The following is a 27,066-nucleotide window of genomic DNA, read 5'->3' on the forward strand; positions in this document are numbered from 1 at the left end:
GGATTTGTCAATGCTTACTTGAGTTATATTACAAATTACTGTTGCATATTAACATGTCTCTTGAGATTTACTTGTGTATCTGCAAGCCTCAAGGAGTGAAATATTTTACTCTCAGCATCATTCAACTCAAGGCATAACAATGCTACTTTTGCTACACTTCACTATCCCCAACTTTTACTAACACTACAATGATATCATTTTTCATATCAACACAGTAAGGCTACTGAGATTAAAAACAAAGGTGAGATAGTGGAGCCATCATCACCTGAACATAGCCTTGAAGGATTCTCTGTTCCTTGTCCCCATCCCACCACCAAAGTTCCCATTCTCTATTCTTCCCTTCTCTTGCCTCCAGTAGGGTCAGATGCTCAGAGGAGTGAGAGATCCAACACTTGGCCAGACACTTTTTGCATTTTCAAAATCTGTCTTAAAAGAGTATTGGACTGAGTAAGTTTAAAGAGACGGAAACAAAATGTGTGTTCAGTAGGCAGGCAGATTGCCATGAAACAGCCATTAGACAAAGCCAGGTCAATCACCCTGCCAGACTTCAGGTATTCAGTTCTGCTTTCTTGACATGCAAGTGAAAGCTTTAGACATAAACTTACCAAGTCAATGTCTAATGCACAAAATTCTAGTTACACAAATATTAGCCAAGTCCATACAGGCTATAATACCTGTGTGCAAACAAGGAAAAGAATTAATATTGATTTCCTAAACTATATACTTTAAATCCTCTTTTATATATCTTCTTTTAAGATTAGGAAAAAAATTCCAGTAATAGCAACAAAAGCATATGAGTCCAGCGCAATACATTAACAACACTTGTGCCTGCCATTTTAAAGCCTAACTTCTTATTTGCCTACCTTTCAGTTTTGCAGAATAAAGTATTATAGTATTCTTACATCTCAGTTCCTATAATGGAACCACTGGCCTTCCCCGTTTTGCAGAAAGATGCAAGATGCTCTTTCATCAGACAAAACATATCCTGAGCTTTCTCCTACATATATCATCGTGAAAGTGTGGCACCTTAAGAATATTCAACAGATTTCTCATGACCTAACCCCTGAGAAGAAAATGCTTTTAGTCTGAATACCAAAAAATTACAAAAAAAATTTTTTTTTTTTGCTGTTATAGCAACAGTCCACACAGAAATGCCAAAGGCAGAAGAAATACGCTACTTGATTTACACATGCAAATCTCCAGCTCCACCAAGGAAGGAAAAAAGCCTCCTAGAAGCCCTGCCATATCTCACCCCAACCCTAACCCCGGCCCTAGGCACTCCTGGAGCTAACGCTTGCATGAAGGCTTTTTACAGACAGCCCACAGCCTCTTTAAATTTTGACTTCTTAAAATAAAAACTACCTGGCACAGATCTGCAAAGTTTCTATATTCAGCTCACAGCAAACCAGACAGATGCAAAGAAGTATCTTTCCTTGGGAAAACCCAAGGAAAAACCTGTTCATTCACAAAAAAATCAGTACATTTTTTTGCCCTCTGCCTAGCATATGCATAAATTGCATAACTAAACAATTCTTCACCAAAGGAGTTTTTCCTCCGGTCAGATGAAACATTTAAATTGCATGAAGGCATACATGACCACAGCAAGGGAGAGAATCTGACCCTAACCCTTTAAACCTAGCCCAAGATAATATGGTTTATTGCCACTACAGAATTAGAGAAATTTCCATTCATTGTGTATGAATAATTTTATTTGCACTTTTGTATTTCATGACATAAACACAAGGTGACTTTTCTACTCACTGAATGGTGCCTTTCTTCTCTGTGTCCAGTAGCTATATGTGTGCAAAAGGATTTCAGGAGGATTACTTAAAGAATGGGGGACAAGACAGGGTGTCTATGGTTAGAGGAACTTGCCCCACGAGGGATCACAGAACGGCTACATTGTAGACTGATACACTCCAGTGGAACAGTCTGAAAAGTGTCTAATACATCCTACAACAGCACAATCACAGCTTTAGCTGGAGATCTGCAACAGATCCACACAAGAAGGCTGAAGGCACAAGGAGACTCTCAGTTACTAATGCGTTAGTTACTTGGTAATCTCATGAAAAACAATGCAGAACCAAAGCCCAGACCTCACAAAATTTGTAATCATGAAAAATATACTTTTAGGGACAGCTCTACCAGAAATTCTAGCATATTAAAGTAGATGTACTAGCAAGTATTAAAGGCCAGATGTATGCTTTAAAACACCACACCTAAAAAGCAGGAGACAGGTGGTGTTCATTTTCAATCCTATTGACTGCAGCCTTTGAATTCATCTCTCTATGATCAATTGTATGTGCTTATCTATTGAAGTGTCTTCTTATTCCTAGCCCAAGAATGTGAACAGTGAACTTGTCAGGGACAGGGAATACATCATTGAAGAACATGAATAGCATTTTTTTTCCCTACAAGACACCTAAAAATCACGTCATCCACAGATGGGCAACATGCAAACAGATCCAAGCACTCCTCCGATTTGGGAAAAAAATAACTAGTCTCTACTCTGAGATTCAGATCATCAGTTACAGTGTAAGTATTAATAATACAACACATCTAAACCATGCCCAAAAACCTGTTGATCCACTACTGAAACAGTTGAAATACAGCCTGTATTTATCTACAGTTTAGGACAGGAAAAGAAAAATTTGTCTGTCAATCTGAAGGGCAAATTTTTAAGTAGTCAGAATTTAACAAGAAGAATTACTCTGTTTCTGCTACAATTCTTGAAATAATGAATACACAAGGCTGCCTGCCTTTAAAAAGAAAAAAAAAAAACACCAAAAAACACAAACCCCTTTTGTCTTAGTACACAATTCACCTTTGGAATATAAAACAAGCATTTTCCATTTTTCAACAGTTGAACAGCTTTTCTTCCCACCTGTCATTGAGACCTTTCCTGTACTTTGGAATGCCTTGAAATGCAGCTTTAGTCAACTTCTCATTTTCAGTGATTTACACATATTTCATTTCCTGATGTGCATTATTCCTGGTGCTCATCTGAGGTGAGGCAAGGCAGATATACAATAGTTTCTCTCTTTTCAAATATTGCTAGTGATTAACTGAAGGATTAGATTTCTGGTTCTGTGACTATTTCATTTTAAAAATCTATTTGTATGTTCAGACCCCATGCTTAGGGAATGGTTTTACTTGCTAGGAAACAGATGTGAAAAGAGAACATTGACAACTCACTTTATTAATATTAATGGGGCACGTACATAGCGGCTACATTCCTCAAGTACAGCTAAACTGCATTTTTCACTGAATTCTATAGATCAGAAAATTAAACAACACTGTCTTTTAACTTCAGCAAAAGGTAGAGCAGCCTCAGAGCTCCTAGCATTTGCCAAGCTGCTGCAAAGCAGGGCTCAGTGGACTATTAAAAGCCTTGTCAGAAGCCCCTCTTCTGAGTTTGTCTCATAAATTGGCCCAGGACAGTCTCAAGAATTATTCCACCAGCATGGTAATATTTCATTGTCTTGTGTAGGAACTTCCAGTACATTCTTATCCCAACATGAGCAAAGAGTGAAGTGGAACACCACTTGGCCCACTGTATTTGAGAAGCGTGTGAAATGGCCTTCATCAGTGACACAAGCACATGAAAGATTTCATCCAGCCGTTAGGGTTTCAGAGCAAGACTTTCTTAGATTTATACCTTTTTTCAAGAAACCAACAATTTCAATTTAGCAAGAGGAAAATGTCTTCATAAAATTAACTAAAGTAATAAAACACTTGCTATCCGGTAACATGTTTTTCAACATCTTACCTTTAACATCACCAGTTTGCAAAACTAGGCAAAACATTCCTTTCCATTCCTCAAAGCAGGCTGTTTCACCTCCTTTTCCATGCAATGAAAAGCACACATGTAGCTCCTGGAAAATTTTACAGGAAAATACAGTTCAGAGAAATTATAGTTTATAACACTTTCTGACATTCCATGTAAGAAAAGGTAAGAGATCTCCCTCAAATCTGGGACAACCTTATGTAAATCAGGATGGTTTCCCTGAAATCCGAACTACATGAATTTACATTCATAGGCAGGACCACAATTCTGATTTGAAATATAATTGCTAACATGTAAAACTAGCTTTGCCATTAGTTTGAAATTAACAATTACAAGATCTAATTCAATTTTTTTTTTTAATCATAATGCAACACAAATAAGGTTTAATAAACAAGCAAATCTTTGAAACAGTGCACACTTTCCTTACTGAGAAGGCTGTGATACCATTATGTCAGAGATAATCCTGTTTACTCAGTTATGGTAGTTAGATGTAAGTAATATAAAGCAACCAATAGACAGAAAAAATACACTTTTCTGCATAGAACACAGACAAACTTATTTATGATATAAATAAAATCCAGAAAGTAATCTCGGTGAATTATACATATACATAATATACGTAATGTGAAATGAAAAACATGAATCAACATTTAATAAGCCTTAGATATCTTTTCACAAAACAGCTGATAAACATTCTCCTCTCCTTCCCTCCCACAAAAGCATTAAGCTTGAAGTGAGTAAAATATTTTTGAACACTCGGTGGTTTGATCAAAATCTCCTGAAAGGTTCTCTTGTGTCTCCTCCATTTCCTGTACTTTACATCCAGGACAATAACAAAAAAATAACTTCTGTTATTTCAGCTGGTAATAATTTAACAGCCTTGCTGTAAATGCTGTGAAAACTTTGAGAAACTATTCTTTCCTTTAGCATGCCACAGTCATCAACCATCTTTTGTATTTGTCAAAGTCTCTATTGTTTCTAATAATAAATAATAGTAAAGTTATCAGAGTTGCAATAGTTAATGACCAAAATAAATCTGAGTAAATAAGAATCCAGGATAGTTTTATTATGTTTAATCCCTAGCCTATAAGCGCTAAGTATCATATTCCCTACAAAATATGAGCAATTTGGGCCCCATCCAATAGGAAACACCTCTAGGCTCTCTGACTATGGAAAGAGAACAGCTAGCTCAAAACAGGTCCATTTTATTCAGAGGAAGGGTCATGGTTGCAGATATCAAGGTGTAGGCCCATGTAGTAGCCAAAAGCTGCAGAGCAGATTGGGTACAAGAAGGGATAAAATTCACAGAAATTCTGATTCACTGCCATCCAATGCCAGATCCCAAACATAAACACGAAACAATCATATTGCTAGTCCCCACAGCGTGCAGAAAATAGAAAGGATTATTTCACATGCTTCTGTCCTTACATCTTCTAAATTAAGATCCATGACCTAAAATCTCTTAAATATTTTTTGCACTCTCTTATTCTGTTCAGTTCCATCTTCCCCACTTAACGAAGTCACTCAAAATTTTCAGTTACAGCCATTAAATATATTAACAGTTCTTTTCTAGTCCCCCCAATCTCAAGAATACCAGACTCTCTTTCTTTGGCCCACACAGCTGCAGCTATTAGATGAAGGTCAGTTCTAATGTTGTCTTATCTACAAGCTACAAAAATCAAGGAAAGCAAAATATAACATCATTTTCCAGAAAAGTATTATAGTCAAATAACCCGCAGAGACAGGAGAAAATGCAATACGTTCTCTGTCGGGTAATTTGGGATTTGAAAGGGAGTGTTGACATAATTCTTATGATAGTGTTATCTCCAGGTTTATAAATGGAATTTGATAAATACAGTAAAACTTTCTGTGATGTGATAGCAAAATAGAAGGGCACCAGACCTCATAACCTACCTCATAATGCCCAAATATTCTAGTCTCTGGTTCTATATTTTCATTCATCATCTTTAACTGGTCACCCTAGAAATAGCCTAGAAAAATGCTTCCAAATAAATTCTCTGGCAAGAAAGAAAAAACAAACAAACCAACCCTACTGGTTGGAAGAGGTTGTGTTTTGGAAATCTATTATTATCTCACCTATTGATAAAATCAGATTTTGAACTACCAGTGGCAGGAAGTAATACATTATGGGAAAAACCTCCTTATAATTTTGAATGCACTCATTTAGCTATATTCTCAGATTTAAACGAAGCATTGCTAATGATTTAAAACCCTGAGCAACTTTTAAATACTCCGATTTAGTCGAGGCCAAAAGCTAGGAATATTTTCAAAAAAATGCATCAGAAACTTGAGATTTTGTCTCACTCGAATTGCAAAATAATGTGTAAACCCACACCCATGACAGGAGCCAAAAAATCATGCATGCAAGAAATTTGAAAGGCACAAAAAGTTGTTTCTGCTAAAATAATGCAGCCTGCAAAATTTCATACAACTTCAGCTTCATGCTTTTGACAGAAGTAATTCTAACTAATGAAAAGAAGCACAGAAAATTTGCACACAAAATAACGAGCAAACAAACGTACAGAGAGATTACAACAGGTAAGAAAAATACCTTTTTAGTTTCAACTACGTATTAATAAAATACTGCATTACAAAAATATCCAGCACTTATTAAACAACAATGACATGAGAAGACTGAAAGAAAGAAGGATATGCAAAGACTAAAACTAAGGAAAGCATGTTGGACTCCCACAGATTACACAGGTAACTGCAGCAGTTCTTCAGTGCGGAGGGAAAGTTGTTTCGGCTGTTGGGGGAGTACCATCAGGTTCAACCCGTTTGAGAGGAAGCTGAGCAGAGATGCTGTAGCTCTGCCACAGGATCTGCAGTCAGGCTTTGGAACAGCTGCGTTCAAGCTGTGACTCAACCAGCTGGCTCCTATGGCCATGACAGAAAAAAAAACCAAAAACCCAGCCCAAGAAAAAAAACCAGCGGCTTCTTACATTTATTTTGACTGCCAAAATTGTCATCTTCTCAATGTTTAAAGCAGACAGGTCTCCAAATACAACCAAATGGTGCAATACCTTCTAAAAATTGCCAAGCACAAGAAAATGTCTTTCAGGCTAAATAAAGTCAGTAATGACAAACACATGAAGCAAAACTTTGCAGAGTAATATAGTGATTAAATTTGAGTACTGTGCCTAGCTTTCCAGATAACTCCGGTGCCAGACACAGTGTAGTTGGCATCCTTATGACTGTAGGCTTTGAAAATGATTTCCTTCGAAAATTATTTCCTTTGAAAAGGATTTGTATTCTCCATCTACCAATAAAGATGATTCCTTTTTATTCTCTTGCTCCTAATGCAGTGGACTATCCCTGCCAGAGTACTGCATGACCACATACTTGCAGTTACATACTTCGTTTGCAAAAGGAGTTTTAGAGAGCATGTAGATTTATACTAACACTTAGTAATTATACAAACAGATTAGTTAGCTATATAACAATATATGTTTGCAAGAAAGACTTTGAAAAGGAAATAATATATTTCAAAACACCTAATTAATCGTTCACTTGCAAGATCGCTGTCCAAATTATCAAACAACGGTTAGCTATTCAGAGGTGGTAAAAATAAGCTTGAAGTTCTTCTAAGGTGAAGAACAATGAAATATGACAAGTTTGGGGAGCTTTTTGTTTGTTTACAATATCTTTATTACCATTTAGCTAATAAATCTTGCAAAGGAATTCTTCCAGGAGTTATGAAGCAGAGCTCTTCTAACTTCTTTGTTTGCTTCTCTGTAGTCTATTAATATGACCCAGAAGTTGCAGCGGAAATAACTTAACAGCCTTTACCTGATGAGAATAATAATTGAACATAACTTGAACTTCCCAAGTTTCTGCCATTTCTTCCAAAATGCCTGGAAGTTTATATCACAAGACACTCTGAACTGCACAGGGTGTTTTCAAGAACACTTAGACTTAAATACAAAAGGGATCTTTGCTCCCCCTCAAAACAAAGAGAGAGAGGAACACAGTACACCAAAATCCATCTTTCAGTCCAGGCATTTTCTGTGCATAGAAACCCTGAGAAGCCCTAGAAAGATCACACACATCCCAACACAGAGAAAAATCACTGTGTGACTCTTCAAAAGGATATGGTCTTTTTTTCTTGGCAGCAGCCTATGTTCATGAACAGGACAAAAGTTATTGAGGGACTGAAGAATCATATTTGATAATGATTCAAATACTCAGTATGCGCCATTGCTTAAGCAATGGCAGAAGAAAGAATAGTAATCTAAAAAAAGGCACTGTATTAACTAAAATTGATAGAGAAATGTTACATTGTTGAAGATGAGAATACAGAAAATGAAATGTATGAATTATTTAGGTAAATGAACAGTTACTGAAAAGACACACAAAATGTCGATTAATTCTAGAAACATTTCTATTCTTTTAGCAATTTTATTTTTAGGCTACAGGATTGCTTTTAGTGTGACACAAAGACCGTTACTTGCTGCAAATAATACAAGATTGAATGAACAGTCCAAAATTGCAATACACCACTATGAAATACAAATTTTGAATTTGGCAGAGAAAACTTCCTCCACTTTTTTAGATTCCTCAGTCTCAAAGTTTTTTGTGTTTTTTCCTCTGTGTGTTGGTGTATGAGAGAGTGTGTGTGTGCGATATATATATAAATTCATTGACTCATAATGACTAAACAGAACTCTTTACAACCTGTACACAATTAATAGGCACAGTCCAGACTAGAAAACATTGACCTGTATTTACAAGGCCATTAACATACACCTCCGTCATTAGACAAAACCATTTATGACAAGGCCAAACAGAAAGTCTGTCCAAGTCTGTCAGGTGACACTATTTTAGAAAGAAGATAGCAAAAATCCTGTTGAGCTACTGCAGAGAAAAACCTCAGCAACTTCAAATGATTTCTACGGTGAGATTCAGGATATGCAGACATTTGATCTGATGTGAGGGTTATAATCATGATTAAACAAAAAGTATACTGTTTGACAAGTGCTACTGTAGCAATTGTCCCATTTGATGCTATACTGTGTATTTACAAATTATGCAACAGGCTGTTTACTATGTATATATGCTTGGAAAAATGCCCAAGTCGTCAAGACCAAATGTTCTGCTTGTGTATATTTGTGTAACTTCATGAATCTCTATTTGAACATATCACTACAATCCATTTTTGTTTCCTCAGCAAATTAGCCTAAAATGTACAGGCTTCAAAGGATGTGGATGACTTGTTCGTTTCTTAGCGAGAGTGAACAATATGCAGTCCCCTTGGCTGTAAAAATGAGTGATATAGCATATGTGCATGTGAAGCAGTTCTCTATGAAAGAGGCTCTTTGTTTTGTGATGATTAAATGATTAATAGTCACAGAACTGTGACACAGATCACCAACAGTGATTCAGGACATGTTTTAAATCAGTAAGAAAGTTGTTCACACTTTTAGCACCATAGTGTAAATCAGGGCTGTTTTTCAAAAGCTCTTTTCTAAGCTAGAGTGCAGAACGACCCCTGGGACTGGCTCAGCTCTTAAGAGTAGAACTGTACAATTTAAATCAATACAGCTAGGGTTATAGTCTATTGGCAGATTTGCATACTATAACATAACAGAAATAACTGCAAGTTTCAGCATAAATTGTGCATAATTTCCTTTAATCCTGTAATAATCCCACAAACAAGTGATAAAACCTGTGCAACAAATGGATGGTGCTTTAAATATTAGTGTTTCTCTTAACTATTACTTTGATAGTGTACACTGTTTATGAATTACTTCAAGACTCAAATTATTATTAATCTCCATTCGGACATTACCCAATAATTTCTTCTCCTCTGCTTAAAAATAAAGCCCACTTATAATTGCAATGTGGAAATTGCAATAAAGAAAAGCACTGGCAAACAATGGTCCAAGAACAATTTTTCAGCAAGTTTTTAAATTTTGCTAACAAGTTTTCTGACGGGGTGAAAAGAGGCATCCTCAGTCAGTCACCCCACCAGGTTCTCAGTTCTACAATGCCAGCTTTAATTTTTCAAGGTTTCCAAATAATTTATGCAAGGCAAGATTTACAGTGATTTCACCTGGCAACCCATCTGTAGGCTGAATGACAAACCAGATTTGGCAAGTCTTGACTATGTGTGCTCTCCAGCCTTCAGTGGGGCATGTGCAGCACGAGATGCAGGGACAGAAGTGAATACTACTAGTGCAGGCTCCCAGATTGACAAGAAAGCAAGGAAGAGGCAGAGCTCTTGGTTTTACTCAGCATCCTTCTGCACCTAAATCTTGAAAGGGAAATACCAAAGAGTCCAGGATAACGTGAAACATGTAAAAAGCACTACTTTATCAGCAGCCTCATGTTCATTGTAGGAGATTTATCTGGTCTGTAGATTAGACGGCAGGTCTGGAAATCTATCTGCCAGTTTTCTGTGCAACACCAGAAAATAGCACAGTATGTAGTGACAGTTTGTGTTTTTACCCCAGCTACGGGGTTCCTGACTTTATGACTGAAATGTAGTTTTGCTTTTCTAGCCCCAGCTGCTAGCAGAGGCCAGTTATCTTCACATATACCGCCACAGAACATGAGGGACTTCTCTCAGTATGAAAGAAGTCACAGAACAATTATCTCAGTCTCTGATTACATTAATAACCTACAAGTTGGCTTTGCTCTAAGGAGCATAACTCTTCTTTATTGCCTGTAGTTCAGAAAGCTCTTTGGATCTGGAGTAAGTGATTATGAAGTCAGACAACCAGGTTTCTGTCTGGCTCAGTTGTATAAAAGTTCCTAACTAGGCTGCTGGTTTTGAGTTATAGCTGGTTTACCCCCTCTCTTTATATCCTCGTGGCCAACTTTGTGAAGGTTGCTTTATTAGTTTAAAGTATTCACTGGCTTGCAGATGGCAAAAGCACTTTTCTTGCAGTACCTTTTCACGTCCTCCTACTGAGATGTTTCTGAGCTAGGAAATACGAAACAAAGGACAAGTCCTGCTGTTGATTAAATAGCTGGAATTTAACTAGTAGGAAGTTTGCACATCTGTTTCTTTGTCTCCGTTTTTGCTGCTTGTACTATTGCAGAGATTATGCACTGAGTCACATTGTAACTTCTAATATTAACAGCCTGATTTCCCACATTCGTTTTTTTTTCTCTAGAAGCATGAATTACAAAAGATTTCTCCTTCCCCTTCACTTTTGAAAGCAATTAAAACCAAACTATTTAACAAATCACTAACTGTCAAGAAGTGTTCAAATTAGATCTTTTATTTTCATGGCCTTCTTGCTTTTGATTTGGAACACAACCAATTGGCTTTTGGATCTCTCCTCAAAAAGACACTTCTGCTAACACGTCAATGTATTGAAAACAGTAGAACAAAAACTTACAATGTTTTATGGTATGGCTTTAACAAGCAAGAAGAATTTCTAAAGATGTATTCTTACAGCAGGTATTGTTTGGATTTAATGCAAACGTCATGTTACTAGACTCTAAAAGATAGATGGAGGTTTACTAATATAATTCTTTCCTCATTATTCAAAATGAATGTTGATGCAGAGCAGAGGCAGGAAAGAAAAGAGAACGGAAGGGAAAAAAAATAATCACTCGCTCCGTATTTCTTAATAGTCTGGATAAGATGGATTTGTATGTTTTGGCTTTCAGTAGCAGAAATAGAATTGCTATATAAATGTCAGTTTGAGCGGAAAGATCCGACAACTCGCTCCCCACTTAATTCTGATTATTGCCAGACAGAGAACTGACTCCTTCCAAATACCGCTTTCAGAATAGTTTCATTGTAAACGGGGGAAAGGGGCTCACATTTCCAATGGAAATGCTGTTATCTTGCAACAGCTGTTCATAGTTAACTACAGCCATACTTAAAGCCTTTAAAGTCTGCTTCTTGTTTAGTCTTGTATGTATGGGAAAGGCTTTTTGGGAGATTAACCCATTGTCATCTGTTAGGACAGCACTAGGCAATTGATTCAAGAGCTGAAACAGGCTTCATATTTGACATGGCACAGTGCTCTAACCAAACCTTGTGAATAAAACCTCTTGCGTTCTGTTTGCCTTACTCAGCAGTTAAAACTAATGAAAGGTTGAAATTTCCAGAGCTAAGTCAGCAGAAGCCTATCCAAAACCATTTACACAACCCTAAAAAATATACTGTGTAGAGTATTTTGATACCAAAACACAGGAGCTAGAGGAAGAAAAAAAGAAATAAGTGAGTTCTTTTGGGTCATTTTCCCTTCCCCCCCCGCCCCCCCAGTAAAATAAAAGGCTGCCTTTTCAGGTTTTCATTCCTTTTGATTTCAAACTATTCCTTGCAGACAAATAACAATAGTTGTTTAGGATTCTTTCAGAATAACAGAAGATTTTTTCCCAGCAGTGCTTCTCTCCTGTTGTTTCTTACAAATCTCAACAGAGAATAGTATCACTAGTCAAACTACTCCATGCCATTTGGCAGAATTGTAAGAATGCACAGAAGGAGGTGGCGAAGGCTTACTGTAATTAAAATGTGCTGCTACTAATGGGACACAAAAGGGAACTGGGAAAGAAGAAATGGTTACGTGCACGCTGCTGTATCTGCAAGGAAGCTATAGTTTAACTGACAGTATGAACACTTCAATACCACCTAATTGATGCTAACAAGTCATCTGTTTTTCAGCAGGGCTGAGCACAGTTAAGACATGGGGTTTTTAGGTGACCCTAATTCAAGGTTAGAAGACCCAGTATTCCTTATAGCATTTCAAATAAATGCAAGTTGCTCTGTGAAGTGTTCAGCATGTCTAACTTCACCCTCTAGCAGCTTATGGCAACTTTCAGGAAGACACATGACACTTGATGACTGCTTCCAGCATAACCTCTACAACTATATACAGATGGGAAGGAACAAGAGGTTTAGCATGATTTAGTTGTTCCTGTGCCATCTCTTTCCATATTCATAAATTATACTTTTCAAATTATGTATTTTTATCAAGGACACTTTGTGCGGCATAATATGCCTAAGAATTTAGGCACATTCCTGTTACTGTAATAATTTACAAATTATTTTGAGCATGCAGTTGAAAACAAACAGCAAGTTACATTTGTTAAGCTTGCAGACTCTTGATATGACAACTAAGGAAAACTGATTAAGTCTAGCAGGTTTTATTTTGGGTTTTTGGGTTTTTTTTTTAACTCTTTAATTACAGTATTCAACTGATTTTTAACATTCTTCAGTACTCCCTCCCATCTTCTCCACTACAGCTGTCAGGCAAAGTGGCACAGATCTTTTTTATTAGATTAGACCATGTTATTAGGTTATACTACTGTTGCTCTACTCTCCAGAAGAGCATTGTAATACAGTTAGCTAGGTTTAGTAGCCAATGCTGCCATTGTTTTTAGGTTCAAGACTATCTTCGGCCATTTTGCATTGCTTATTCTTCCTGAGAATTATTTAATGGGTCAGCAAATTGCTCTGAATACCTACAAGTCCTCTCTTTACTGTTTCAAAGTTTTCTTTTACAGCCTAGGATTTGCCAAGAATAAAATTCTTGGATTATAAGATTTTTAGAACTGGCTAAGCTGCAATCAGACTGGCTGCATATACCCATCACACCACGGTGGTGAGAACACAGAGGATGTTAGATTCCATATAGTAGACTGCTGAGCTGACGCGAACCGTAGCATCCCAGCCATCTGCTCAACAAGTATGTTAGAATTATTTTGGCAACACAAAATATAAGTGGGGTACGTATGCCTCAAAGAGCGTAATGCAAAAGTGCTGAACTCTTTCGCTTTCCAGCATCTGCAATTGTAGCCGAGCCCATTTTAAGCTCAACCCCAAAATTTTAAAATGACCTTTTTTTTTTTTACTACTTACCAGTTAAACAATGGAAATTCGGGGGGGGGGGGGGGGGGCACCGTGTGAAACCCCAAACAACACACGTGCACAGTTGAGTACACCTCTAGACAGGAAGAGAAATTCACATTTCTACTGGGAGTTGAAACAATACCCCAAAAAACTGGCCTCAGGTTTCCAGTGCAGGTTATCATTAACGCACTGGTCTACACAGAGAAATGCGTATTAACACATACAGGCATGTTTTGTGTTCACAAAGGATTTTTGAGTTTATACCTCATCATTAAAACATGACAAAAACAGCATCTCTATTTAAAGAAAGTAGCAATCTCTTCAGCCTAAAACACAGCTACGACAACAGAAAAACTACCTAGGGCAGTCACAGAGCTATGAGCTATAACCTATCAAACAGGCCTTCCTTTCTTCTGTTGCCTTGTTCTTGGGTTGCCCCAATTCAAGGGGTTGATTTTTGTTCTGCTGTCTTCTTGATTTGGTATCAACTGAAATTCTTCTATATAAACAAATCAAGGGCTGTCTTCAAATACTGCAAAACTGAAGAAAGTGATTTCTGATCCAACAATCAATACCAACTAACACTTACACAACTAAGTCTAGAGAACACCACAAATAAGCCAAGATTATGCTGGAACATGGACTTTCAAAGCTATGGGTAAAAGCCACAGCAGATTTTTCTGTAAAATAATGATTTAATTAGAGAGAGATGAGCTTTTTCTGAGTACAATGAGAAAGATTTGAAGAATTGGTCTTCAGCATGACAAAGAGCTGAAATACATCATATACCCAGAGTACAAGCAATTGTTCCCAGAAATTTCTTTCTAGAAGATAATACTAAGGCTACAAGAAAGCGGTTTTCCTTTGGTTTTAGTTTGAGTAGTCAGACTGATGTCAGGCTGCCCAGATGGCAGGCTCAACTACCAATTTATTTTCGCCGGGTTTCATACACTAAGAACACATACAATCAATTAATTGCAGGTCTGAATGTCCTGTGAAGTCAATGGAAAGGTATCTGCTGACTTCACTTAGTTTTAGAACTGATCCTTCAATTCCATTGGTGTTGCATAATGAATGTTTTTTACGAGGCAGGACATATTTGTAGTTTATAAATGCTGCTCTTCTCAAAACTACATAATTTGTAACATTTACATAGGAAAAAACCAATGAGCTAGATAAATCACTGCAACATTCACAGAAGAACAAGATAGATGTCACGAAATGTTCCCCTTACCTTGATGTTATAACAATTAATGTTTCATTTCAAACATGACATTCATTCTTAGAAAACATTTTGCACTGTGGTTAATGAAATTAGACTCCAACTTTTTGCACTGTAAATATACCAAATGAGCACACTCTGTTTAATTTCACATACACAAATCGGTTCAACCCAGCTTCTTCAACCTTTATAGAATGGCTACACATATTAGAAAAAAGTTGCTGCATTCAGAAGAATCTCATGACAACCTCCACAGACAGCACGAGTTATACACTATCATCTAAAGAACTATTCTTTACAATCCTGGAAGACAAAAGTTTACAGGCAGCTTGAAATGAAAATTGGGAAGTGTGCCTGAGCCTCTTCCTTCAGAGTGAAATTCTTTCACTATGAAGCCAGCATACAGGAGCAGAGGATCAGAGCTATTAACTAGGTGACAAAAACCTTAAGATTGTTTTTGTCTATTTAAGTAACCTAAATCACTTATTTGCTTGGAGTTACATGATGAAAGGCCACTTTTTTTTTTTCCCACTGTTACATTAGTGAAAATCCAAGGCAGCTCTACTGACATTAACAGAGTTAAACCACGTTTATACTAACATATATGTAAGAAGAAAAATAGCTCGAAGCATTTGCTGATTAACTGCCTTACTATTCACTCATCTTTGTTGTTTCTCTTTAATCACACAGTGATGTGGGTTGGAAAAATGTAGGTTGCATCATTCTCTACCACACACAAAGAAGTTGGAGAGTCTGAAACATTTTTAAGACACACAAAAGATTTTTGCAAAGTTTAAAGCAGATGGCATTTGAAGCCAGGATGACAGAGTACATCATTTAGAAATAATGCATTAATTAGTAATTACACTGGGCCTTGGATATTGGTAAAAACTTATGGTAACACAAGACAAATCACAATCTTCCCTTCTTTCCATACAAGGAGTTAGGTGTATTACCCTCAAACCTTTGAAGACACATTTTGCACTAAATTTCAAGGGGAAAAAAGAAAAAAAAGAAAAAAAAAAAGCTATCAGAGCTACAGATGGCAACAAAAGCAACAGTGCAAAGGATCCCACAGTGCTTAACTGTTAAATGTTTTGAGTGTTCTAAGGTAGTCTAACGCACAGAGACGAAGGGAGAACATTTGAGATAGATCAGAGGAGGAAAAGGTGATTACCAGTATGTTTTCTGCTCCAAGCTGGGCATTTGGCATCCCACTGAGATAGCTGTCATTCTCTTGCATACGTACAATTACAGGAAATCCATTCACTACACTACAGTTTTATGCTGGACACAAAGCCCTGGCCCGCTGGAGTTAAATGGGTCTTGCTATGGATATCATTTGACCCAGAATGTTCAGTTTTAGGGACCTGATATTTTGATCAGTATTTTAAGAACTTAAGTCAACTCCTCACATGTAGTTCTGTTCCTTCACAGTGTAGGTAGGCATATGTTTTACAGGTGATCAATAACTGCCTTGCTACCCACTTTTCTGCTGGAGCCTTCTAGCTCTATTTGCTGAATACAAGGATTTTGCTTGCCGTTTGATGTTTCTGTAGGTATAAGCAAAGACGGGACTGCTGTTCCAACTTCAACATCTGCATCATCCTTTGACCAGTGTTTTCAAGCCAATGACTGTTCTGCTATTCCACAAGCACTTAGTATATACACTGCAGCAGAGCATCTGTACACCATCACTCCAGTTCGAAGCTACCTAGTCTACTTTCAGCCTTTATTAAAAATCTGTGTGGGAATAGTGACAATTACTAGGTAACAAGAACAGAGAAGGCCTTGCAAACATCCCAGTGCCAGAGACAGAAAGGCTGATTCAGGTCTAAAAGAAAACAGGGAACAGTTACTATTCACATGCAACTGTGAATTAAGATGATTACAGTAAATATATGATTTGCAGGTAAGCATAATCAACAGCAGGGACATAATGACTGAGGTTTGCGTGATCATACCACTATGCAGAGTCAAAAATGGTATTTGTAAAGAAAAGGAAACACTCATGATAGAATAGAATATTTCAGTTGGAAGGGACCTACAACGATCATCTAGTCCAACTGCCTGATCACTTCAGGGCTGACCAAAAGTTAAAGCATGTTATTAAGGGCATTGTCCAAACGCCTCTTAAGCGCTGACAGGCTTGGGGCACTGACCACCTCTCTAGGAAGCCTGTTCCAGTGTTTGACCACCTTCTCAGTAAAGAAATGCTTCCTAATGTCAAGTCTGAACCTCCCCTGATGCAGCTTTGAACCATTCCCATGTGTCCTATCACTGGATACCAGGGAAAAGAGATCAGCACCTCCCTCTCTGCTTTCTCTCTTCTGGAAGCTGTAGAGAGCAATGAGGTGACCCCTCAGCCTCCTTGTCTCCAAACTAGACAAGCCCGAAGTCCTTAGTCGCTCCTCACAGGACATGCCTTCCAGCCCTTTCACCAGCTTTGTTGCGCTCCTCTGGATGCATTCAAGTACCTGAACATCCTTCTTAAATTGTTGGGCCCAGAACTGCACACAGTACTCAAGGTGAGGCCACACCAACACTGAATACAGCAGGATAATCATGATCTCATAATACTTTCAAAAGAGAAAGTGTTCTTTCAGTTGCAATGGATGGTTATTAAAGCATTATTTTCATGGCCAGTTTCATCATTTGTCTCATACTTCTGTGTGTGAAAGAACTGCATATTCTATTACAAACAGTGGGAAAGATCGATAGAATTTGAAAAATCCTAAAAGCTTCACTTTGTATATTACTTCTGTACAAGAATTTTAGCGAGATTTATCTGAGTTTTTGACAAGATTATCAAACTCTTTTAGCCTGCTTTCATCTCTATATAGCCACCTCTATTCACAGGTAATCTGAGAAATTTATTGATTGAACTCTTTCACAATACTCAGATAAAAGTTGCTATAACAAGGGAAATATTTTGAACAAAAAAGCAACTGTACTTAATAAACAACCGTACTGAAGCCTAGCAGTCACCTTCTTAAGATGAAAGTGCCATGCATGATAACAACAGCCTCAAACCTATTTCAGTTCACATGTGCTCCCTCCACCATAAACCACTGACATTTATCATCAGCTGAATTTAAACCACCCTTGTTATCAAAAAGTCATAATGTCTTAGGAAGGCTTTCTTTGCTGCTCATTGTTTTTGCCCACACATACTCCATAGTTCTAACATTTGTGTAACCACAGCATCTTTCAAGCAGGCCGATGCCTAGTTTGCACAAACTCTGTCCCATTGCTGGGTGTGCTGCCTTTCCAATTACGCTGACTGAACAATAAGCCATTTTTTTCCTTTACCAACTCAGACTTCTAATAGAATTCATTTAAATTACTGTATAAAATGTAATCGGATTGGTAATAGGTCACTTACAGAAATATGATTTTGCTTTCAGGATCTCTTTCCATTATGCTAATTCCAAACCTAAGGTCCATGAACATTATTAGACCACACTTTTTATTTCTGTAATGATGTGCAGTAGGGCGTTAAAGAAAGTGTCAGTTAATACTATGAATGTGGTGAAGTTACAAAACTCAAAAAGCACTTTTAATAATGTTATAATGATCAAAATGCTGGTCATGACTGTAGACTACAAGCAGTTATTAGAGCAGCATCAAGCCAGTCACCAAAGCTTTACTTTTTTCATCTCTGCCCCTGTGTTTTTTTGGTTTGGTTTTGTGGGGGGTTGGGGTGTTTTTTTGGTTTTGGGGTTTTTTTGTGGTTTTTTTTTGTTTTTTGTTGTTTTTTTTTTTTTTTTTTTTTTTAAATGAACCTGAACTTTCTTGCTAAGCTTGCATTATGTAAAGAAATTGAGTTTAGTTATACTCTGGGCCTTTAAATAAGTAACATTCAAATTACTAAAAAAAGGCTTAGAGATAACATTCCCACAAAAAAAAAAAAAAAATCTGTTTTTTAAATTCTCTGACAGAAACTTAGCCCATTTCTTCTTAAAATAAAACATTTGCTTAAGCTTCCATTCTATATCAGACAGTGACATAAGAGAATTCTGCAAGAATACAGTTTCTCTCTCATCCAGGGCTACTTTCAGGATTAGAGGCCTAAATTAGCAACTAAAATATCAGAGTTACCATTGTTCAGTCAATTACGTTTATATGATAGTTACTAATCTAAAGCAAAAATATACACTAGGGAAACAGCTTCAATAGAGGAATGTCCACTAATGCTTCTAGCTTCATTGAATCATCAAAAACTAGGACAGACAGGCTGATGTAAGAAATGTGTCTCCACATAAAAAGTGCCTGTTTTCCTCATTCGACACAGATTTGTGTAATCTTGAAAAATGTGAAAATAACCTAATGAATTGTGATGTATTCTTCTGGGATTTAACTATTCAGAAATAGTAAAATATCAATTAATATTTTCAGGGCTGATTGTGTGTGCTGGCCCTTTGTTCTCCTCTATTGGCCTAAAGCAATCCAAAGGCAAGAAGAATTTCCCAAGTTAGGAAGAGGGATGGAGCACATTAATAAGGCCAAGATTAGAAAGATTAGAGTAGGAAGACAATATTGCACAGAGCGCTTGCAAAAAAAAAAAACCCACACCAAATATCACCATTATTTGTTGAACAGAACAATGTACTGCTTAGATTGGGTTACAGAATTCTGATTTGTTCCTTGTGACGGTGAATTGTAAAGGGGTACATAAAAATATTCTCTTAAAAGGAATCAAGAAAGGGAATGATACAGATCAGTCTGTGGCATCTCAAGAATTTATCTTGGATACAAAAATATTTTTAAATAGAGTGGCACCAGCTATATCCCAATGTGACATGAGGTGAGAAAAAAGAAGAAAAAAGTCAACTTGACTTCCAGTTTGACTGCAACATTTTCTAAACTAAATGGAGTGATGGGATAAAGCCCTTGGTTAAGTTCAGATTTCAGAGTAAGGATTCTTAGTACATCTTATGAAGGAGCTCATCTCCCAGAAGAGAGATCTACCTCAAAAACTTAATAGCTGCCTACTGTATCTTCTCAGAGAGTTCTCCAGCATGGAGGTCTTAAGAACATACCCTCCCTTTCAGATGCACGATTCACCAACATAATGAAACACTCAGCACTCTTACGGTCTTTGACCATTTAGTGAGCTGAATGTTTGGAAAACTGCTGTTCAGGATACACTCCTATGACTAAAACAGCCCACGCATACAACATACAAGTGATCATCCTGACCAAGAACCGTATTCTGACTTTAGTGCATCAGAAATACAGGAGAAATAATGTATGTCACTGTCACCTCCTATATTCCTACCAGCCAGAGCTAATCCTGCCTGTTTTTCTGACTCCAAACTGAGAAAGCACTAAACAAAGGGGGTTAAAAGACCTAAACAAATATGTTAAAAAAAAAAAAGCAACATAGGGAACTATAGGCTCATCAGTGCTATATATCTAAAACTGATATACTGTGTTGTATTCTGAACATTGACAGAATCATAAAAACTAACTTTAATGAATGACTATGCAACTACTGCGAAAGACCATACCCCACGCACTGCAAATCGCTCATTCTTGCTGGAAGAGAACATTACGCTTTCATACTAAGCCCAAAGAGGTGGGTGTAAGGAGCATTACAGCCTAATCCCAGCAGCACACTCTCCCCTGAAACCCATGGTCTTATCTGGCACCTGCCTTCCCTTTGAGATAATTCTACTTTACTCATCTGATTTTGATAGAGTAAATGAATGCTTCAATCTTTTGGAAAAAATCACAGTATATACAAGTATGTTTTGGCCTGGCTTCTGCATCTTTTCAGGGATGCTTTCCCTATCACATCTGAAGAGACCAGCACTTCTAGGCAGGGCATTAAAACTACTTTTCCCTGCCCTGTGATATCATGATGTCTAATAAAGACTCATCCAGGAATGAATCTGCTAAACATATAATCAAGGTACTCTGGTACAATAAAATCCCAGAGGACATATATACTATCCAGACTATTAAAAACTGATTTTGCTTGGCCTCCCTTCCTAACTGCTAAGGCATTCATACAATAAGCTCTTCCTTGCCAATAACACTGAAAACCAATTATGAACGCAACCACTGAAGTTGTTTCTCCCTGATATTTTGCAATTATTTTTTTTTTCACCACCCCACAAATTTACAGTTGTCCTTGTAAAGATAAAGTGGCAGAGTGAATAGCCAAGACCATTGTTTTTGTTTGAGAAAATAAAAATCACTAAACTCCAAATATGTAATTAAAGAATAAGCGACATTACAAAGCTTCAATAAAGATGTAGAGAGACAGGTGAGAAAGGGAAGCTTCAGGTTAGAAACCTATAGAGTCAACAGCAATCTATCATGCCAATACATACTTTAATCTTCTCTATCCATTCTCCTAGAAATAAGTCTTCAGATTTTGCTTACACAGAAACTTTTTGTCCTGAAAACTCTGGAAGCTCTCAACTAATTAGCATTTATGTAAGCCTGTCTTGTTTCTGTAAACGATTTACAAGATGTGCTCTGATTGTTCTTTAGTACCTGACGTATTACTTTCTACCCAACCATATTTAATGCATTTAAATAAAGACATGAAATTATATCACAAGGAATATGACTCAGCTATCAACTTTGTCACGCACTATAACACTGAAGTTTTTGCTCCATTCTGCATTGGTTAATTATAAGTGTTTTTTCTAATGGATGCATTTTTGAGACTAATGAACAGAAAAGATTCATTTTTCATATGGGGTGACAGCAATCATCATGAGATGTTAAGCAGGCATCTAAAAAACAGTTATCAACAATAGGACTATTAAAAGTTTATAGGATATGTTTTTTCAAATGAGTATCTGTTGTAGCTGCACGTTTAAAAGATTCCCCACTTCAAATATACTATAGGCAGCCTTTTAAATTCAGATAGCTTTTCTCTTTGTCACAAATATGCAGACCATTGTGGTCGTGTCTTCAGATAGCATGCAACTTCCTGGTTAACATATGTAGCAAAAAATATTTTGGCAGATGTGACCTTTTGAAACAATGAAGAGCTTAAAAGAAACCATCCTAAAAGCACATCTGGTGATTGTGGACAGACGTAAAATGGCAGTCACTGTCTCCTAATGCTGAAAGATCACTTTTGTCAGAATTAGGAAAAAAAAAAAGTCTCAAAATCTAAAAAGATACAGATAAGTTAAAGAAAAAAGAAACTCCTGTAGGCAAGCTCTCTTCTACCATCATAAAGAAACTGTTCATATTTTTATGTACCTTGTACCTATATCCAAGCATAAGCTGAAGTGATCGCTGCAAAGAGCATTCTCCTGCTGGAGCCAGCAGCAATGCTGGTAATCTGTGAATTGAAGTTTCCTGAGGTGAGGCTTTGGTTACTAGCATTGGTTTGGACAACTGCTCTAACCAAGACTGTTGTTAGCGGGTCTAAAATCAAGAAGGATATAAGGAGTAACCAAGTCCCTAGACTAAAGGTGGCTGAGAACAACTAAAAAATTTCAGAGCAGAAAAATGTATGGTTTTAAATCTAGTTCAACCTATTCTAGAATTATGATTATCAAAGTTACATTTGCTCCAGATTGCCAGGGATAATGGTGTTTTATATCCTACACCTATGTTCCCAAAATCCAAAACTAAGCCTTATACCATGCCTGCTCCTGTTTTACCAGCAAGGAGTGTGCTTCAGAATTACATTTATTTACCCAAATCTGAATCTGTCATCACCATCAGATCATCTTTCTGCCAAAAGAAAAAAAAAAAGGCAGTTTTTACAGTGAGATTTCTAGAGCATAAACCTGTATCATGTTTCTTATAACAATACATAGATGATCTAGTAAAAAAAAAAGACATCTAGGTTTACATATCCAGTACTAGGTCAGTACCATGTTGCATTCAATAATTGCTGTTTTACATGTACAGATCACATTGGTGACAAAATCCATGTTTATATAGTTTTTGAAATGACTTTTTAAACACATTGCATTTATCAAGGTATCTCTTTTCCACTTCCTGAAACAAGAAGCCTTAGACTATAATAGAAGCAAATATTTGTTACCAGTACATAAAATCAGTGGCTTATATCATGGTAATGACCAACCACTGCATATAGAGCTGTAAACATCCAGCTGTAACAACCAGTTTTCAAATCTCCAAGAACTAGAATTGATGGATTTTTAGGTGAGGCTGCATTAGCAGAAATCAGGGAACAAGTCAAACCTCAAATCCTAGAGTCTACACTGCAGTAATCCTAGAGCCATACTGATGGCATGATCTGAAAGCAGCATAGCCATATTCATGCTCCACAAAAACAATAATCCTTTAGCAGAAGCAAATAACTATATTGCTTCTACAACACATTTGACCCTTTCATGCCTGCAGACAGTGTGCAGTGGCACAGCTAATACACAAGTTTTCAGAAAGTACAGCAAGACCAAAGAGAGATCAGCTTCATTTAAACCCCCATGATCCTCAGAACTAACAATTACCACTGAGCATGACCAACAGGAAACTAGTAACACTAATCATTAATAAAATAGCACACGTTCCCTACACTGCAACTGGAAATAATGTATTCCGAAGTTAGACCTACAGTCTCAAATACATATTTATGAAAGAAAGTTAAGAAAATAATACATCATCCATTTTTAAGTGTTTTTATACCAACTATTTATCCCATTAACCTCTGGTAATTTATAACATGCTGTCATATCATTAACACAATAAGTCAATAATTGTTGTCACTACATTTTTCAACCCTATGCTCACAATGTTCTCTGACTTCAGCAAGAGATATGATTAACAAAGCTTTTGCACAGGCAGTAATACTTATATGCACTTTATCTTTCAGCAAATATTAAGTTTGGTTGATCACAGTACATGATAAATTTTCTTTCTTTTGCATCCATTGCAAAGACAACCAGGATGGCCATACTTGGAAAGTTATTTCATTTCATAGTATAATGGAAAAGGACAGTAAGAATCAAATGCTTGCCAAGGTCTTTTTAAATTAGCATTTTCTTCATATGTCTGTTTTCTGTCAAAACAAACCTTCGTTCAAAAACAAAACTAACTCTCTTGACTGTAGAAATAACCTTCACAATGCAAGTTAATTCACTTTTCCAACCTTGCAAACAAATGCTTCCAGAAGCAACAAAAATAGTGAGAATCTTATTACAATCTTTCCTGCTCCTTGCACCTAAACCTCTGAATAGCTGCAGCAAAACCACTAGAACAAGTTAGCCAATGTTGAGCACTTTTGAAAGCCAAGGTGGCATCAGTTTTCTAGCTCAAATCATTCCATGCTTACTTAAATGAACAGAAAAGTTAAGCGAGTCAAAGCTTCTCACCATTTCACTGTCCCAGCAAGAAAGGGAAAGAGATTCAGATAATTTGCAAAAAATAAAAAAGCTAAAGAAATACTGAGATTTCCTTACTACAGTACTCTCTTGCTGTTCTTTCAGGAGCTGAATTTATAACAGACAGTCAACTGAGGGACAGATTTTTTTTCATAAAGGTGTCATTACTTTTTTATTATGAGGTATTTTATATTGTTATGAAATTTGCCAGATTCACTGCTCCAATGGAATAATGCACTATTTTTAAATGAAAATTCTTATCTATCATGTTAAATTAGTAACCCTGCCATGAACCAACTTATGTCAGTGCTTTAATCAAAGCAATCCTCCAGAACAAGTACTTAATAGATGAATTTACATGTTACAGTAAATTCAGAATACATCATTATGTTTTGTTGCAAAGGACTTAGGTGCAGAATAAAGAACCAAATCCATCAATGGTATGAACTACACTGTCAATGTAGAGAACAAGGCAGGCATGCAAATACATGTTTATATACTGCTATATTTACTAGCGGACCAGGTTTTTAATGCAACAGGAAAGGTCAGTTCAAAAAAAATTATAGTTACAATAATTTCTGATTGGTAGGTTCCTTCTTTACTGGGACATGTAGCATTTAAAAATACTTGGTATATGCAACAGTTGTATTAAATGCCCTTATGTCCTAACACTGCAAATACCCAAAGTAAACAGATTCAGTTTTAAAAATCTAAAGATGACTGTTACAATGCAGGTACTGGTTAAATGTAGATCTTTGAAGGAAAAGAACATCACCTACACATATATTTTTTTTTTACCTGGTTTTACTGTTCTTTCTTCAGAGACTTTCTACAAAGTTTTCATTCAAACGTATACAAAATACTAACGTTAATTGGTGTAATAACAAAAAAAATCCAAAACAAACAAAAAGCCAAACAAAAAAGCCCACACCCAACTCAGAATTAGTGGTTCAAATTTCCTGTCTAAAAGCCCAAATTTTATTTATCTATTTAGAGAGAGCATGCATTCACGCACACATGCATTACAGAAGATCCTTTCCTAAAGCATGAAATACAGTATCTTATATTTGAGGATTTCTTTGGCAGACTTTAAAAATATATCACATTTACATTCTAAAAATGTTATTAGACCATTCAAAATATCTATGACATTTCTGCAGACACACATTAATGAAATACTCCAGAGACTATGCTTTATGTTAAAATCGATCTCCTCAAAGAAAATCCTACACTAATACATAATAAATACTTTCTCACACAGAAAAAATATAAAAAAAGCAATGCTTATTAAATGCAGAGCATTTAAAAATCATCTTCTGAACATTTGTATTTATATCAGTAATGTTTTATAACCCACTGTGAATAAAACCTGCATGTTATTGTTTATTCAAAGGTAATTTTCAAAATCTTCTGATCATCCTTGTAGGGACCTTAGAGTAGTCCTAAGAAAAGTCTGTCTCGGGGTGCTGAAGATGACACAACATACTGGAAGGACAGAAGAATGGCACTGACTCACTGCATGGTTTAAATTCAAAACTGAGACTTAACTGACCCCCTGGACGGCAAGCAAAGTGTACTTACAGGTCAAAAACTGTTCAGCCTTATTCATTTTGCTAAGCACTGTAGTAAGATCTTCCCTCATACTGAGCTAAGATCCAAGACGCAGAGCAGCAAACAGAAAGGAAACAGAGAAGCACCAATTGACCCGACTATACCCTGGTGCAGGTGGAGGATGTCAAAGAACTCCCATTTCCAAACAGAAATAACAGCTTAATCTGATGTTTGAGGCACACGCTTTTGATGGTAGAAAGCAAGTAGTTATTTCTGACCACATAGAAGTGAGATACCAAAAAAACCCCAAACAAACAAACAAACTCCCCCACAAACCAAAAAAAACAACACACAACAAAAAAAAACCCCTGCTTAGCACTGGAAGTGCTGTGTGGCTTATTCACACAGTGCTCTCATGAAGAAGCCAAGCATGCATGCATGCAGTGCTTGCTCTCTTCTTACAATCCAAGCAATTACAAGCAAAGTACGCTGGGCCCTCCCTAACGCCTGCTATCAGGCAGCACACCCCCTTTATAAAGCTGGCTTTATGAACTACAAGTAGACCTGGGTCATCTGCTGGTCTAAGAAATCCTCTCCAGCCAAGATTTGGACCAGAAGGTTCACAGTGAACTGCACACAGAAATCTGTTCATGGACAACTTTTTGTCATGTTTTCTGATCACCTCTGGACAAGGAAGAATCAATAATGTCTTCCTTATTGCATGGAAAAATCCACTTAATACATATATCCCTGAAAGCCCTGGCCTAAGGTGCAGAAGAAGTTGTTTGTTTTCTTTTTTTTAAAGTAATTTAGAATCACTTATGTATCCGATGTGCGCATGCACATGTGCATATCTGTAGCTATCAACTTTCTTTCACTTGGGCAAATAAAAGAAAATAATATGATCTGTCAGGTATTGCCTGTGGATTTGTTAGAAGAAAATTAACATGTTTTCCCAAATACAAGGAAGATATTTTAAACAAATTATGTTATATCTCAATTAGCTAGACAATTCTGATTCCCGTAGCAGGGGAATCTGACATGTAGATGACAAAGGTCTATTTTCACATCGGAGGGGGAGTACTTTCACCAACATTACCTGCACAGTGCAGAACGCATGTTGACTTTCATTTCAAAGTACACGTAAAGAAGTTTGAAACAATTTTTAAAAATAAGAAACCAAGCATTCATGTTCAATGCCTCCCATGAGATTGGGGGTGGAGATTTTTTTTTTTTTTTTTAAAAACAAAAGAAGTAATTTAAGTAAAGTTGCTTAGATGTTATAAAATTCAATTTCTCTAAACTTTGAAGTCTGGATATTTTGTGTTGTTTTAAAGTCACTGTAACA

The 27,066-nt window shown here is 36.7% G+C and overlaps 1 protein-coding gene across 1 annotated transcript in view; it reads right to left on the reverse strand.

The window, feature by feature from the left end:
* Positions 1-22,553, reverse strand: part of CDH11 (cadherin 11) — a 269,341-nt gene extending 246,788 nt beyond the window's left edge. The window contains exons 1-2 of the mRNA XM_050903720.1: positions 22,515-22,553; positions 3,770-3,875 (exon numbers count right to left, since the gene is read on the reverse strand). The gene's annotated coding sequence lies outside the window, so the exon portion shown is untranslated. The remainder of the gene's footprint in view (positions 1-3,769; positions 3,876-22,514) is intronic.
* Positions 22,554-27,066: the final 4,513 nt, after the last annotated feature.

The sequence above is a fragment of the Gymnogyps californianus genome, chromosome 12 (assembly GCF_018139145.2).
Source record: "Gymnogyps californianus isolate 813 chromosome 12, ASM1813914v2, whole genome shotgun sequence".
Lineage (NCBI taxonomy): Eukaryota > Metazoa > Chordata > Aves > Accipitriformes > Cathartidae > Gymnogyps > Gymnogyps californianus.